The sequence below is a fragment of the Panthera pardus genome, unplaced genomic scaffold (genome assembly GCF_024362965.1).
Source record: "Panthera pardus isolate Hobbes unplaced genomic scaffold, ASM2436296v1 HiC_scaffold_16, whole genome shotgun sequence".
Classification (NCBI taxonomy): domain Eukaryota; kingdom Metazoa; phylum Chordata; class Mammalia; order Carnivora; family Felidae; genus Panthera; species Panthera pardus.
The window spans coordinates 131683403-131700486 of record NW_026526721.1 but is presented as its reverse complement, the minus strand read 5'-3'; the positions used below and the strand labels follow the sequence as shown (position 1 = coordinate 131700486).

The 17084-nt window shown below is 43.6% G+C and overlaps 1 long non-coding RNA gene across 1 annotated transcript in view; it reads left to right on the top strand.

The window, feature by feature from the left end:
* Positions 1-3183: 3183 nt before the first annotated feature.
* LOC128777327 (uncharacterized) overlaps positions 3184-17084 on the top strand; it is a 32546-nt gene continuing 18645 nt past the window's right edge. The window contains exon 1 of the long non-coding RNA XR_008422594.1: positions 3184-4615. This is a non-coding gene — a long non-coding RNA (uncharacterized LOC128777327). The remainder of the gene's footprint in view (positions 4616-17084) is intronic.

Here is a 17084-nt window from a genome sequence, read left to right as displayed (position 1 = left end):
ATTTATTTTTGAGAGACAGAGTGAGACAAAGTGAGACTGGAGGAGGGGCAGAGAGAGAGGGAGACACAGGATTGGAAACAGGCTACAGGCTCTGAGCTGTCAGCACAGAGCCTGATGAGGGGCTCGAACCCACAGACTGTGAGATCATGACCTGAGCCTAAGTCGGACGCTCAACCGACTGAGCCACCCAGACGCCCCTCAAATGAATAAAATTTAAAACACGCTCACACTCAGGGTGCCTGGGTGCCTCAGTTGGTTAGTGTCTTGACTCTTGATTTTGGCTCTGGTCATGATCTCACCCTGCGTGAGATCGAGCCCCTCATCGGGCTCTGCGCTGACAGCACAAGCCTGCTTGGGATTCCCTCTGTCTCCTTCTGCCTTATCCTCTCCGCTGACCCATGCACGTGTGCATGCATGCTCTCTCTCAAAAATAAGTAAACATTTTTAAAAACGCACACACACACACGGTAATAATGCTGGTAAAGGAATGGAGAGACTGCTTATGGAGGTATGACTTCTCTAAAACAGCACTGTCCACTAGGACTTTCTGAAATGATAGAAATGATCTCTATCTGCATTATCCAGTATGGTAGCCATTAGCCACATGTGGCTACTGAGGACTAAGGCCAGTGGCCAGTGCAACAGCGGAACCGATTTTACAATTGCGTTTAAATATAAATGTAACTAGCCACATGTGGCTAGTGGCTACTGTATTGGACAATGAAAGTCTAGAACACAAGCATTGTGTAGCAGATTTCATAAATCTGTACATAATCTTTGATCCAGTAATCCCATGTTTAGGAATCCAGTTTAAGGGAATAATTAGAAGTATATATATGAAGATGGTCATAAAAAACGCTGTTTAGAACAGTGTGAAGGTGGGGCACCTAGGTGGCTCAGTCGGTTAGGCATCCGACTTCTGCTCAGGTCATGATCCCGCGGTCCGTGAGTTCGAGCCCCGCGTTGGGCTCTGCTGACAGCTCAGGACCTGGAACCTGTTTCAGATTCTGTGTCTCCCCCTCCCTGCCCCTCCCCCGTTCATGCTCTGTTTCTCTCTGTCTCAAAAATAAATAAACGTCAAAAAAAAATTTTTTTTAGAACACTGTGAAGGTGACAACAGCTTAAATAAAAATAGGAGATTGGTTATATAAATTAAACCAAAAATTACAATATTGTAATGAGCACTGAACATGCTCATTTCATAATGTAAGCAGGAATATAAAACTGCACCGAATAATGGTTTCAGTTATGTTTAATAGTAAATATTGTAAAAGGATAGGTAGATATATATATATATTTTAAAAGTCCACCTAGGGAGGAACCAATTTAAAATGGTTACAGTATTTAGTTCAGGGCTGTTCAATTACAGCTGATACTTTTTCTTCTTTATACTTCTCTGAAATTTACATGTTTTCTGTAATGAGAATATACTGCTTTTAAGTTAAGAACAAAAATGTAATCTAGCATCCTCAGAACTCCTTTCCAAAACTTGCAAGTTAAATGAACTAAAATCCTTATGACAAATCTGCTACAAGTGCCATTTCAACCTTTAATATTCTCACCCACCAGGAGCCAGAGGACATCTCCTGAGAGAGAGATTGGGTGTTTTACGGATTCTTTTTGCTCCCCATGCCCTGGAATCACAGTGAGGTGCCCCAGATTGGGAGGGGTTTTCATCTGTTCAGCTGGGCCATCCACCCTGCTGTGAATTTGGAATTGCAGGTCATTTAGTTTGGGGAAATTTACTCCAATTATTTATTTAATGACCTCCCGGGGTGCCTGGGTGGCTCAGGTGGTTAAACGTCCGACTTTAGCTCCGGTCCTGATCTCACAGTTTGTGGGTTCGAGCCCGTGTTGGGCTCTGTGCTAACAGCTCAGAGCCTGGAGCCTGCTTCGGATTCTGTGTCTCCCTCTCTCTCTGTCCCTCCCCTACTTGTTCTCTGTCTCTCTCTGTCTCTCTCTCTCTCTCAAAAATAAACATTTATTTAATGATCCCCCCCCCCCCAACTCCCAGCTACCACCGTGCGCGCGCGCACAGACACACACACACACACACACACACACACACACACACACACACATACATTGCTCCTTCTCTTTCTGGGGCTCTTGTTAGTAAACATTGAACTTTCTCTACCAATACTATAATTTTACAGTCTGTTCTCTCTTTTTCCACCATCTCTCTTTTTTCATGTTTTGCTTTCTGGGAGATTTGGTTCACAATCCTTCACTGAGTTTTTAACTTCTGCTTTCATATATTTATTTTTTATATATTTTTTAAAGTTTATATTTATTTTGAGAGAGAGAGAGAGGATCCCAAGCAGGCTCTGCACTGTCAGTCCAGAGCCTGATGTGGGGCTCAAATCCACCAAGTGTGAGATCCTGACCTGAGCCGAAATCAAGAGTCGGATGCTTAACTGACTGAGCCAGCCAGGTACCCCATCTGCTTTCATACTTTTAAATTCCAGGAACCCTTTTGTATTCTTTCATTGTTCATTTTAAAAATAGCAACTTAGTCTTGTTTCATGGATGCAGTGTCTTCTATCTCTCCAGGGCATGCATTCTCCTCAGGGACACTTTTGTCCCCAAAGGCACAAAACTTGGTTCTTTGGCGGTTGGCAAAAAAATCTTAGACTGTACAATGATTTGTCACCCTTCAAAACTCAACCCTATCAGACAAAATCATATTCTTTAATATTTAATTTGTCTCATTAGGGAAAATAAAATTGAATTCTAATTTTTCTCCTTGAGGTGTAATTTAGGCTATCTCCCTAAATACACAGTGTCCCTGTGTATTAGTCGGAGTTCTCCAGAAAAACAGAACCTATGTATAGATAGGTATATAGATAGATACGTACAGTTGACACGTGAACAACACAGGGGCTAGTAAAATATCTGCAATAACTTAACCCTACTGTTGACTGCAAGCCTTACTGATAACATAAATGGTCAATTAACACATACTTTGTATGTTATCTGTATCATATACTCTATTCTTACAATAAAGTAAGCTAGAGAAAAGAAAATGTTAAGACCATAATAAAGAGAAAATACATTTATAGTACTGTGCTGTAAAAAATCTGCATATAAATGGACACAGTTCAAACCCATGTTGTTCAAGTCTCAATTGTATACAGTTTATGTATATACAGAGAGAGAGAGAGAGAGAGAGAGAGGGAGAACTACTGTAAGGAACTGGCCCACACACTCAAGAAGGCTAAGAAGTCTAAGATCTGTAGTCCCAGGTCAAGGATAGTGAGGCAGAGAGAAAGAATTCATCTAACTCATGGTTATTAAATTAACCATCACACTGTCTTCTCTCTTTTTTCCCCTTTCCTGTTTTGGTCTCTATCTTTATTTTTAGGGGCTTTTCTCAGATGTGTAGTGATCCTTGGTTTTCCATTTATATTTTAGAACGGGGAGCTGCTGGGAATCTCTGAGCACGAGCGGGAGCTGTCCATGTGGGCTTCCCGGTGTGGCGATCCGACGAGGCTGTTGGCTTTGTATAACCTCTAGTCTGCTATCTTTAGGTCTCTCCCGAAAATAAGCTTTCAGCCCCTGCAGGGTGGATACCATCCACGCTACTCGTGATCTGGGAGCCAAGCCAGTGTGGAGTGGGGAGAATCTCAACATTTGGCACGTAAGCTTTCACAGAGTTTGCTGGGAAAGTGTTTAGGAGTACTATTTACGGTATAGTGGTGCATCCTCCGTTTTGCCTGGTGTGTCCCCTTAGGCCAAGAGACACATTTTGTGTTTAGCCTCTAGTCTTGCTCTGGGGTGGGGACTGTTCGGCTGTCTGGCCTTGGGGACATGGGGAGGGAGCTTGGGGGTATAACTGCTCCTCAAAGACCTATTTTCAATGCCGTCTGTACCCACGATCCTGAGGCACAAAACCTTTGGGAGTTCTCCGTGCAGACTGAGTTGCTTTCTTACTTTTCATCACTATTGGCTTCAGATTCAGCTTCTCAGGTACACTAGGTCAGTTGTTACTCCTCCCTCTGCTTTCAAGTCCCCTCTCCCCCCATTCTATCATGTCTTTATGACTTTATCCTGTACAAAACCCTTTTGTTATCGTTCTAGTGGGGTTTCTAGAAGGAGCTGAAATGAGCGCACTTACTCTGCCACTTAGTCTGCCATCTGCTCCCAGTGGGGTTGGGGAGGAAAGGGCAGCGCATAGACTGAGGGACAATTTGAGGAAGAGAGACATTGGTGTGATTGCCAAGTGCAAAGGGGCTGAAGGATCTGGAGGGATGGAGAAAACTCAGGGGAGCTGAGCTTGTGGTGTGTGCTTAGAACGAAAGATAGGCTAGTTCCAGGTATTCTCTTGGGCAGAGTCCAGGATGTTGCTGAATCAGGGTCAGGTCGCTATTCAGAGAGCTGCTTTAACCTGTGTCCCAGAGTATGTGTCAAGGACCTTAGAAATGGTCATGCTTTGTTTCGCATTAACTTAATTTGCAGGATTCTTTCCTCCGAGACAAGCTAACATATCTATAAGGACTCCTTTACGAAGGTGTTTATTAGCAGCATGATTTGTAACACTAAATATTAGAAACAGTCTACACCACGGTTCAGCCACCATGACCCATGGATCAAATCCAGCCTTTCTCCTATTTTGGTAAGTAAAGTTGCACTGAAGCACAGCCACACCCACGTACACATTGTTTATATTTCCTTTCATGCTCTCACAGCAGAGACTATGGCCAGCAAAGCCTAGAGTATTCTCTAACTGGTCCTTTAATAAAAAGTTTGCTGACCCCTGGTCCAAATGACTAGTGAGAAAATGGATAAGCCAACTAAAGTACATCACACGACAAAATAGAATATAGTCAATGGACATTATATATAGGAAGTGTTTTTAAACTGGTGAAAAATACGCGTAACAAAATTTATCATCAACCATTTTTAAGTGGACAGTTCAGTAGCGTTAACTGTATTCACATTGTTAAAGAGCTTTGCAACATTTTCATCTTGCTGGGCGCCTGGGTGGCTTAGTCGGTTAAGCATCAGACTCTTTTTTTTTTTTTTTTTTTTTTTTTTTTTTTTTTTTTTTAAATTTTTTTTTTTTTTTTTAACGTTTATTTATTTTTGAGACAGAGAGAGACAGAGCATGAACGGGGGAGGGGCAGAGAGAGAGGGAGACATAGAATCGGAAGCAGGCTCCAGGCTCTGAGCCATCAGCCCAGAGCCCGACGTGGGGCTCGAACTCACGGAGCGCGAGATCTTGACCTGAGCTGAAGTCGGCCGCTTAACCGACTGAGCCACCCAGGCGCCCCGCATCAGACTCTTGATTTCAGCTCAGGTCATGCTCTCATGGTTCGTGAGATCGAGCCCCATGTTGGGCTCTGCACTGACAGTGCGGAACCTGCTTGTGATTCTCTCTCTTTCTGTCTCTGTCTCTGTCTCTCTCTCTCTGTCCCTCCCCCACTCACTCATGCTCTCTCTCTCAAAATAAATAAACACTGTTTTTAATTGAAAAAAAAAAAGAACATTTTCGTCTTGTAAATCTGAAACATTGTACCCACTTAATGCCATTTTCCTTTTCGCCTCCCCTCCCTAGGCTCTGGTGAGCACCATTATACCTTACGTTTCTGTGAATTTGACTACTTCAGTGATCTCATATAAGCAGAATCGTATCATTTTTTGTCTTTTTTTGCAACGGGCTTATTTTATTTAGTGTGACATCCTCAAAGTTTATCCATATTGTAGCATGTAACAGGATTTCATTCCTTCTTAAAGCTGAATAAAATTCCGCTTTGTGTATATACCACAGTTTGCTTATCCATTCATCTGCCAATGGATATCTGGGTTGCTTCTATCCTTTGCTACAGCAGATAATGCCGCTATAAACACAGGTGTACAAATATCTCTTGAGACCCTCCTTTCAACTCATTTGGCCGTGTACCCAGAAGTAGGATTGCTGGATTGTATGGCAGGTCTGTTTTTAAATTTTAAGAACCCTCAATGCTGCATTCCATAGTGGTTGTACCATTTTTCAGTCCTACCCAATTGGAACGAGGGTTCCAATTTCTCCACGTCCTCAGCAACACTTGTTAATGTGTATATTTTTGATAGTAGCATTCTAACGGATATAAAGTGATATCTCATTGTGGGTTATTTATTTATTTATTTATTTAGCTCTGAAAATGTAGTCATTTTCATATAAAAGTATGTTATTTAAACCCACATGTAGTGGGTTTATTGTCATTCTGAAATGAATCAGCAAACATTTTAGGTATTTCTTAGTTTTAATTTCCAATATGGTAGACATCGATAGCTAGAACTCACATAAAAATTCTTTGGAGTCCTCCACAATTTTAATAGTCTTTTTTTTGTTTTTTTGTTTTTTTTTTTTTTGGAGGCCAGGAGTGTGAAATCAGCTTTACCGGGCCAAAATCAAAGTGTTGAGTACTAGAAGTACTTATATTTGGGGAAAAAATAGAAAATCATATTTGAAAGCATGCCAAGAAATCAGAAGTATTTAAACAATGCAGTGGTGGATGAAACGCTTAAATTTGGTTTTAACAAGGATGTTGAGATAGGACAGTTTGTTAGCTGATTACAGAATAAGCTATTCATGTAGGGAAGAACTATCCAAAGGGATAGGAAGGCAGTGAGCAGGCCTAGAAGGGGTTGCTATGATGGGCTGTGTGGTTAGTAAACTGAGGGTTTGGGTTTTTTTTAATTATTTATTTACTTTTTAATTTACATCCAAGTTAGCATATAGTGCAACAATGATTTCAGGAGTAGATTCCTTAATGCCCCTTCCCCATTTAGCCCATCCCCCTCCCACAACCCCTCCAGTAACCCTGAGTTTGTTCTCCATATTTAAGAGTCTCTTCTGTTTTGTCCCCCTCCCTGTTTTTATATTATTTGTGCTTCCCTTCCCTTATGTTCATATGTTTTGTTTCTTAAAGTCCTCATATGAGTGAAGTCATGTGATATTTGTCTTTCGCTGACTAATTTCACTTAGCATAATACCCTCTAGTTCCATCCGCATAGTTGCAAATGGCAAGATTTCATTCTTTTTGATTGCCGAGTAATACTCCATTGTATATGTATTTCTTTATCCATTCATCCATCGATGGACATCTGGGCTCTTTCCATACTTTGGCTATTGTTAATAGTGCTGCTGTAAACATTGGGGTGCATGTGCCCCTTCGAAACAGCATTCCTGTATCCCTTGGATAAACACCTAGTAGTGCAATTTCTGGGTTGTAGGGTAGTTCTATTTTTAATTTTTTGAGGAATCTCCATACTGTTTTCCAGAGTGGCTGCACCAGTTTACATTCTCATTGTGGGTTTTTTAAATGTTTATCTATTTATTTTTAAAGGGGGGGGGGCGGGAGGAGAGCATGAGCAGGGGAGAGGAGAGAGAGAGAGAGAGAGAGAGAGAGAGAGAGAGAATATCCCAAACAGGCACCCCACTGTCAGCAGAGAGCCCAATGCAGGGCTCAAACTCATGAACCATGAGATCATGACCTGAGCCGAAATCAAGAGTTGGATGCTTAACTGACTGAGCAACCCAGGCGCCCCATCTCACTGTGGCTTTGATTCACATTTATCTGATGACTAGTGCTGTTGAGAATCTTTTCATATGCTTCTTGGCCATTTGTATACCATCTTTGGGAAAATGTCCATTCCAGTCCTTTCCATTTTTGTTGTTTGCCATTGTCATTGAGTTATAGGAGTTCTTTATATATTGTAGCATCTCCTTTTTGCTGGAGTCCTTTCTTGGTTTTACAAGGGCTTGGGTGTTGTAGCTTTCAGCTGGTCTGTACAGTTCTCACAGAGGTATTTTGGTCCATACATGTAGTTAACCTCTGTATCTCTCTGGGGGAAGGAAAGCCTGTGCCTTCCTAGTCTGCCAACCTGCTGATGTGACTGTCATAGGAAAATGTTTTTAACATTTTAATACAATGTTTATGTTTCAGATCTTATGGATCTTAAAAAAGATCCAAATATAAAATTATACAGTCTGTTCTGAACTATATAAAACTATATAAAAATATTCTTAGAAAAAATACTGGTAAGAAATGTAGTACAATAAAATGTTAATTCTTTTCTGTACTCTCTAAATATTTTACAACAAATATATATACTTTTATAATCAGGAGGGAGGAAGGCAATTTAAAAAAACAACCGGAAGCTCAGAGGTAGACCAGGGGTCAGATTAGGAAAGGGGTCTTTTGTATTCAGGGACCCAAAGAGCGGAGAAATAGTGTTCTGAAGGCGTGCAGGACCGAGTTAGAAAAAAGAGAACAGAACAAAGAGTAAGAAACAATGGGTAGTAGTCAGGCAGCACCTTTGGGAGGGAAGGATGGGGAGAAAAGTAACCTTCCAAGTCAACCAAGAATTCTGAGCAGCTGATCCTGGAACATCCCCGTTAGACGCATACTTTGCATGGGAAGACTTCCTCCCACTGTGACACAGCCCGTACCCTTTAAACATAAGGGTCAGCCCAAGGCCTGGGAACCACAGGGGAAGAGAAAGGGAGAACACTAGGAATTTCAGTCCTTCATGTAATAACAGTCCAAGGTCCCAAAAGCAGGGTGAACAACCATCCCAGTTGGCTAGGACAGTCCTACATCACAGGAAACCCCCTAGTGCCAGGTAAACCTGGGCATTAGTTGCCTGACAAGGCATGGGATACCACGTATACACACACACACACACACACACACACACACACACACACACAGATACCTAGCTTTGGCTTGCCCTTGCGAGATAACTGAGAATGGATTCATCTTTCTTTAAGGTTGGTTTTTTTTTTTCATTTATTTATTTATTTTGAGAAAGAGAGAATCCCAAGCAGGATCTGCACTGTCAGTGTCAAGCCCAGTGCAGAGCTTGAACTCATAAACCATGAGTTCATGACCTGAGCTGAAATCAGGAGTCAGACACTTAGCCGACAGAGCCAACCAGGAGCCCCTCTTTTTTAAGTTTTTGATTTTAATTCCAGTGTAGTTAACATACAGTGTTATATTAGTTTCAGGTGTACAATATAGTGATTCATAAGTTCTATACATTACTCAGTGCTCATCATGGTAAGTGTACTCTTAATCCCCTTGACCTATTTTACCCATCCCCCCGTCTGCTTCCCCTCTGGTACCATCAGTTTTCTCCCTATAGCCAAGAGTCTGTTTCTTGGTTTCTCTCTCTTTTTTCCCCTTTGTTCATTTGTTTTGTTTCTTAATTTCCACATATGAGTGAACTCATATGGTACTTGACTTTCTCGGACTTACTTCACTTAGCATTATACTATATCTATCTATCTGTCTATCTATCTATATCACATCTTCTTTATCCATTCATCTGTTGACGGACACTTGGGCTGCTTCCATAATTTGTCTATTGTAAATAATGCTGCAATAAACACAGGGACACATGTAGCCCTTTGAATTAGTGTTTTTGTATTTTTTGAGTAAATACCCAGTAGAGTGATTACTAGATCATAGAACAGTTCTATTTTTAACTTTTTTGGGAACCTCCATATCTTTTTCCACAGTGGCTGCACCCGTCTCCATTCCTGCCAACAGTGCACAAGGATTCCTTTTTCTCTGTATCCTCACCAACACTTGCTTCTTGCGTTTTTTGTTTTTGTTTTAAGTAGGCTCCACGTCCAATGTGGGGCTTGAACTCACAACCCTGAAATCAAGAGTTGGATGCTCTATACCAACCGGGCCACCCAGGAGCCCCTGTTTCTTGTATTTTTTTTTTTTTTATCTTAGCCATTCCAACTGCTGTGAGGTGATATCTCATTGTAGTTTTGATTTTCATTTCCCTGATGACAAGTGATGTTGAGCATCTTTTCATGGGTCTGTTGGCCACCTGGATGTCTTCTTTGGAGAAATGTCTGTTCATGTCTTCTGCCCATTTTTTTTTTTTTTTTTTTACTGGATTCTTTGTTTTTTTGGTGGTGAGTGGGATAAGTTCTTTATATATTTTGGGGTTCATATTTTATTAGACATTTCTCCAGTGGACAGTTTGGTAGCACCCCACTAATGAATGAGCACTTTTATGCAAAATAGAAACCAGTCCTGCTCTGGGCAAGTACAGCTCGATCATAGCTTGGTGGGGCACCTTGGTGTTACACAGCTTGAGAGGGTGGGATCTGAAACCAGCCGTGGCTCTCCTGGTCACGCTGTGTCCTCTGGCTACAGGGACGGTGTCTGCCAGAGGGCACCTTCCACACCAAGGTGCTCCACAAGCTATGATCGAGCTGCCCTTGCCCAGAGCAGTACTGTTTTCTATTTTGCATGAAAGTGCTCATTCATCAGTATGTTTGTGCAGTGCACAAACCACACAGCCATTGGCAACAGGCCTGCCACTCAGACTCCAAAGGGGTTTGTTTCCTGTTCCAGATATCTCTAACATCAACAATGCCAGAAAAAAGAAAACACTTTCTTATTCAGTGAACTATACATTTTTGCCTAAAGATTGTCTGCCATGTATGTAAAATCCAAAATAAACACTGAATTTTTAAAAAAATTTTCACATATAGCATAAGGACCTGCTGGAAACAGATGAAAAACAACAACAACAACAACAACAACAACAACAACAACAACAAAATACAACTAGGGGTGGGGGGTATTGTAGCCAAGGATGAGACTGGAGGTGAAACTCAGCCCTTTGATTCTGCTTCTCCAGTTCCAGGGAGGAAGAAAGAACCCACCACTAGGCACACACATGGAGACCATCTGTTTCTTTTCAGCAGACCTTTTACTCTTGGTCAGTGCTGTAAGGGTCACCTTTTCAGACCTTCACTACATCTTCAGGATTGCTTCCACCCCCTTCTCTCTCACTCCTCCTTCTGAGTCTCTGATAAAATGTATGTTCGACTTTTATTTTATTTTTAAATGTTTATTTTTTTTTTGGAGAGAGAGAGCACACACAAGCTGGGGGGAAGGGTGGAAAGAAAAAGAGAGAGAGAGAACGAACCCCAAGCAGGCTCCATACTCAGCATGGAGCACAGTGTAAGGCTTGATCCCATGACTGTGAGATCATGACCTGAGCCGAAATCAAGTCAGACGCTTAACCAACCAAGCCACCCAGGTGTCCCAAAACGTATGTTAGACTTTAAAAATACATTTTCTATGTCTCTTATCTTTCCTTCTGCATTTTCCCTCTTTTTAAATTTTTTTTACGAATTATTTATTTATTTTAAATAATCTCTACACCCACCGTGGGACTTGAACTCACGACCCTGAGATCAAGTGTTGCACGCTCCTCCAACCGAGCCAGCCAGGCACCTCTGCATTTTCTATCTTTTTTAGCTGTTGGAATGATGCTCTGAAGAATTTCTTCAGAGCTATCTTCCAATTCTCTAATTCTGTCTTCAGTTGTATTTCTTTTAGGGTTAAAGTTATCCATTGAGATTTGTAGGTACGCTTATATGTGTTTTGGTTATTGCATTTTTTTCCCTTAGAAGTTCTACTTAGTTCGGGGAAGACTGTATCAGTTGCTATAGTTTCCTGTTCCCAAAGATACCAACAAATGTGCCTTGTTGATCTACCTTGTTGGCTTATTTGAGGCCTCTATATTGAAAGTACCTTCCTTCAAGAAGTACTTGCATATGCTTTTGTGAGGTGTACAAGGGGCCCCAAGAGTCTCAAAACACCTTAAACCAAGTTCAAGGATAGTCCCTGACCCAGACAATTGGTGGTGGCTACCACATAAAGACATAAACTGGAATAATAAGAAACAGACACACATTGAATATGGAAGATGGGCTTACAAGGGCCACCTGAGGTTGGCACTGGGGTCCCAGGTGCTAGGATGAACTTAATATCGTGTAGGTAGAGGCAGCGATCGTGGCAACAACACCAGGGAGAATAGTGAACCCCCAGGAAAATACAGACATGGTGGGAGCCTGCCAGAAAGCAGTCAAGACCATCCCAAACGGGAGGCAGAACAGCATCAACTGAGGTATATTGTTGGGAGCCCCCCCCCCCCCCAAGTTCGTTTTCACCTCGTGAGTTAGAATTACTAACAAGCCCTCCAAGGGCTCATTGAGTACAAAGGTCAGCATCAGAATGTGACGTAGCAGTCTCAGGTGAGCTGGTAAATATGTTAGTCCACGGTAGGAAGGTTGTTTGCAAGGCAGGGGCAGGGGCTTAGATTTGGGACTTTTTTGTTTGTTGTAAATGCTGTGTCATCTTAAAAGGACCATGTCCTCTTTCTGGGCCTTGGTTTTTCCTTCTGTGAAACAATAGTTTTGTATTTGATCAGTGTTTCCCAACTTTTAATCTTCACACAAATCTCCTAGGGATCTTGTTCAATTATGGATTTTGATTCAGTAAGTCTGGGATGGGCCCTGAGGGTCTAACCAGCGCTCAGGTGATTCTCCTATTCCTGATCCAGAGGCCCAGATCTTAAGTAGAAATGTTGTACACGGACTCTAAGCTCCCTCCGGGATGGCTCTAGTCAAATAGGGACCCTTGGGGCTTTTGGCAGCTTGCTGGTTAAAGGAATCCCCTTCTCAAGTGGATAAGTCCGTCTCCTATTTCAGGACCGGGCTCTAGGGTCTCCTTCTCCGGGAACACTTCCCTGGGATCTTTGCCTACGTTGCCTCCCACCAACAGCCTGAGTGGGGAGCTCTCTTCTGGGTGCCTGTGCCCTAAGTGCTGTGAGTATGCCACTGTCTCTCTGTAATCATCTGCCTGATGTCAACATCCATGCCTCCAGTACATGCCTGCCTGTATAAATGAACAGAAGGCCAAAATAGGTTTTAACTGGGGGTAGAGGGATGGGGGTGATCGGCAGATTCCTGACCAGGACTTAACAGCCCGGTCTCTGTTTATTGTGAGTCACAAATATCCACTTGGCTCCTCTTATGGACTGAACGGTGCCCACTGCCCTCCCCTTCCCAGTTCTTGCCTTGAAGCCCTAAATCCCCAATGTGACCGTATTTGAAGATAGAGCTTTTAAAGAGGTAATTAAGGTTAAATGAGGCCATAAGGGTAGGCCCTGATCCAACAAGTCTGGTGTCTTTCTTGGAAGAGGAAGAAACACCAGGAACGTGTGCACAGAGATAAGGAAGGCCGTGTGGGGACGAGGCTAGAAAGTGGCTGTCTGCAAGCCAGGGAGACCGGTCTCAGTCCTACACCTTGAGCTCAGACTTCCAGTGTCCAGAACCGTGAGAAAATAAATGACTGCCGTTCAAGCTGCCCGGCCTGTGGTATTTTGCTATGGCAGCCGAGCAGACTACCGCAGCTCCTAAACGGGGTCTCAGGTTTCTAGGCTGTTTCGACCTCACAGAAGACCCTCAGCACATAGAGCTCTTCGGCAGGGAGGACTCCGCAACCTCCAGCTTCCCTCCTGAGGCCAGCACAGGAGTCTTCTCTGGGCTAGGCGGTTTTTATGGAAAGACCAGAGAAGCAGGGCCGTGCCAGATGGAATCTGTGCCCGCCCCGCAGTCAGGGCTGCTGAGCGTTACTTGGTGGGACGTGTGTGAATCTCAAGACTTGATGTTCAGATCCCGCCTCCTTGCCTCATCACTCCCTCTTGGTAACTACACCCGGCTATCGTCTGCGGCTGTTCAGCCTCATTGCTGCCTTTCCACGTTCTCCTCTGCGTCTCAGAGGATGGCAGCCTGGAAACCGCATTTTCCAAGCTTCCTTGCCAGCTGGGTTCCGTGCCAGTTAGGTTCTGCCGGCGCAAGGCCCTTGTGTGAGTCGGTTGGAAGGCAGGAGGGTGGGAGAAATGCCCTCTCCCCGGCCCCTCTTTGTGACATCGACAGCAGCTGTGGTAGACGGTTGTGGGCCGTGCACTGCTGGGGTCCTGGGGCGGGGTCGAGGCGGTGGCGAGGGGACGCTGAGGGCTCCAGCAGCTCTGATGGCAGTTTCAGTGGCACGAGCAGGTGGGCCTTGGCTTTCTGCTCAACGGGAGAGACTGGAGCTCCAAGGGCATCGGTGGTGAATGAGTGTGGGCTCACGGGCTCTGGGAAAAACTCCCTTTTGCCTTCAGGTTGTACACAGGTCAGAATTCCCTTCTTTGTTAAGGCCGAATAATCTTCCATTGCATGTATATAGCACATTTTGCTTGCCCATTCATGTGTCAATGGACAATTGAATTGCTTCCACATTTTGGCCATTGTGAATAATGGCGGCTGTGCGCGCGAGTGTGTAACTATCTCTTTGAGACTCTGCTTTCGTGTATTTTGGATATATCCCCAGAGGTAGCATTGCTGAATAATAGGGTAATTTTATTTTCAATTCTTTGAGGAACCACCGTACTGTCCACAGTGGCTATGCCATTCTATGCTCCCACAAACAGCGCCCAACAGCTCCAATCATTGGTTTCTTAATTACATCACCTTCTCAGGGTTATGGAAGAAAGGTGTGAACACGACAAAAATGGTCTCAATATCAAAGGCCATGGGTGCCAGATAAACACCCTACTTTATACATCATTTCATATTTGGTGACCATTCTTAAATTGTTGGATTGTGGGGGCTACACTAATCATGTAATGGTGATATGTCTCCTATCCCCGACTGGATTCTTGGACATCCTGCATTCTACTTTTAATCTGTCCATTATAAGTGAATAAGTCATACTCCCCTATGGGCCTCAGTTTCCCCACCTGTAATATAAAGTGATTGAATTATAGGGTTAACTATGACCAGCTCCGGAATTGTTTCTGAGATTACCTCTTCAGTAACTAGTTTAATGGAATCTTCTGGAGTCAGCAACGACTTAAAAACCAAAGAAATGATGGAGTAATTGGGGGTCTTTGGAAGGATCTCAGATTGGAAGTCCAAGGATCAGTCAGTCACAGATGTTTGGTTGATTGCCTCAATATTTTTCAAACTTTTGAATTTGAATTGTTGTAACTACAGATATAGGGGTGTTTAAAATGATGAGGGACTATTAAATGTCACATGTCACTCTGGCAGTGAATTTGAAAACCTAGAAAAAATAGGTTTTTTGAGAAATGCAGAATAGCAAAATTGACACAGAAAGAAGTGGAAACTATAAATAAATCAATGACTATGGAAGAGATTAGAAAAAATAATGAGATTTGCTGTTGAAAAAGCCATTGGGAGGCACCTGGGTGGCTCAGTCTGTTGAGCATCCAATTTAATTTGGGCTCAAATCGTGATCCCAGGGTCGTGGGATGGAACCCCACATTGGCTTTTTGCTGAACGTGGAGCCTGCTCAGGATTCTCTCTCTTTCTCTCCCTCTGCCCCTCTCCCCTGCTTGTGCATGGGTGCACACTCTCACTTGCTCTCTCTCTCTCTCTCAGATAAATTTAAAAAAATGAAAAGGCATTGATGAAATGGCTGCACAGCTGAATCTTATCTAACCTTTGAAATACAGATAATTACAAGATTATTCAAAATCTTGTCCACTCGAAGTGTAGTCCAGGGACCGGTGGCATCCGCATCCCTGGCAGTTGGTTGGAAATGCAGAATCCCCACCCCCCACTTAGACCCACTAAATGAGGCTCTGCATTGTTTAAGAAGCCCTAGGCTAGGGCACTGGGGGCAGTGGTTTTCAATCTTGGCTGAACATGGGAATTATCTGAGGAGCTTTTAAAAATACTGGTATTTGGGGGTGCCTGGGTGGCTCAGTCGGTTAAGCGGCCAACTTCAGCTCAGGTCATGATCTCGCGGTCCATGAGTTTGAGCCCCGCGTCGGGCTCTGTGCTGATAGCTCAGAGCCTGGAGCCTGCTTCAGATTCTGTGTCTCCCTCTCTCTCTGCCCCTCCCCTGTTCATGCTCTGTCTCTCTCTGTCTCAAAAATAAATAAACGTTTAAAAAAAAATTTAAAAATAAATAAATAAAATAAAAATACTGGTATTTGAGCCCCACCCCCAGAGATTCTGATTTAATTAATCAGGTACATGACTTGGGCATTTGCATTTTAAAATATTCCTCAGATGATTGAGAATCAGAGATTCAACCTGAGCCATAGAGAAACATGGAAAGCTGACAGAGGACGTCCCCCCCACCATAAAAAAGAACTACAGACCAATCTCATTTATGATTAAAAATAAAATCCAGTAATGATAACAAAAAAATACTACAATAAAGGGTGCCTGGGTGGCTCAGTGGATTAAGCGTCTGAGTCTTGGTTTCGGTTCAGGTCATGATCTCACAGTTTGTGGGTTCAAGTCCCAAGTTGTGCTCTGTGCTGGTGATATGGGGCCTGCTTGGGGTTTCCTCTCTGGCGCTCCCCTGTTTCCACACCTGCGTATGCACGTGCTCTCTCTCTCAAACTTAAAAAAATAAGAATACATAAGACCAAGCACAGTTTATTTCAGGAATACAAGCCGTAGGGCAGTGGTTTAACAACCTGCTCTCTGGGAAAGATTTAAAACAAAACAAAAAACCCAAAAGCTCTGATTTGTAGCATTTGTCAATTCCCGTGGTGTAAATACTCCCACCATGACTAATTTAATTTTTTTTATGTTTTATTTTTGAGAGAGAAAGAGACGGAGTGTGAGTGGGGGAGGGGCATAGAGAGAGGGAGACACAGAACGTGACGCGGGCTCCGGGCCTTCAGCGCAGAGCCCGATGCGGGGCTCGAACTCACGAGCCGTGAGATCATGACCTGAGTCGAAGTCAGACATTTAAGCAACTGAGCTACCCAGGCGCCCCCCACCGTGACTAATTTAAAGCATAGTTCATTTTAAGCTAATTTCGCACTAGCAAAGAATGGTGCTAATTTTAAACTACCAACATGACTTCAACTGGCTTGAAAACTCCTGAACGTTAAACACTTGGCTCTCACAAGCTGCGTCACACCGCTAGAGCTTGCTTCAAAATCAGGAAAGCCACTGATGAATCCATTCCATCAATATGTTGAAGAAAGAAACCACACGGTTCTCCCACAAATACACCCGGGGTGGGAGGCCTTGGCTGGGCTTGATCTCCGCTCAGCAGGGGTGTCATCACCCCCCCCCCCCCCCCCCCCCCCCGAGCTGTCTCTTGACCAGCTGGCTTTCCACATTTCCCTGACCCGCTGGTCCCTGCAAGCATGTGACTTTGTGACACACGCTTTGCAGCCGGGCAAAGCCCGGCCCGGACTGGCCAGGGCCACTTTGCCCTGTGGCCCTGGCAAGGCCTGGGCGT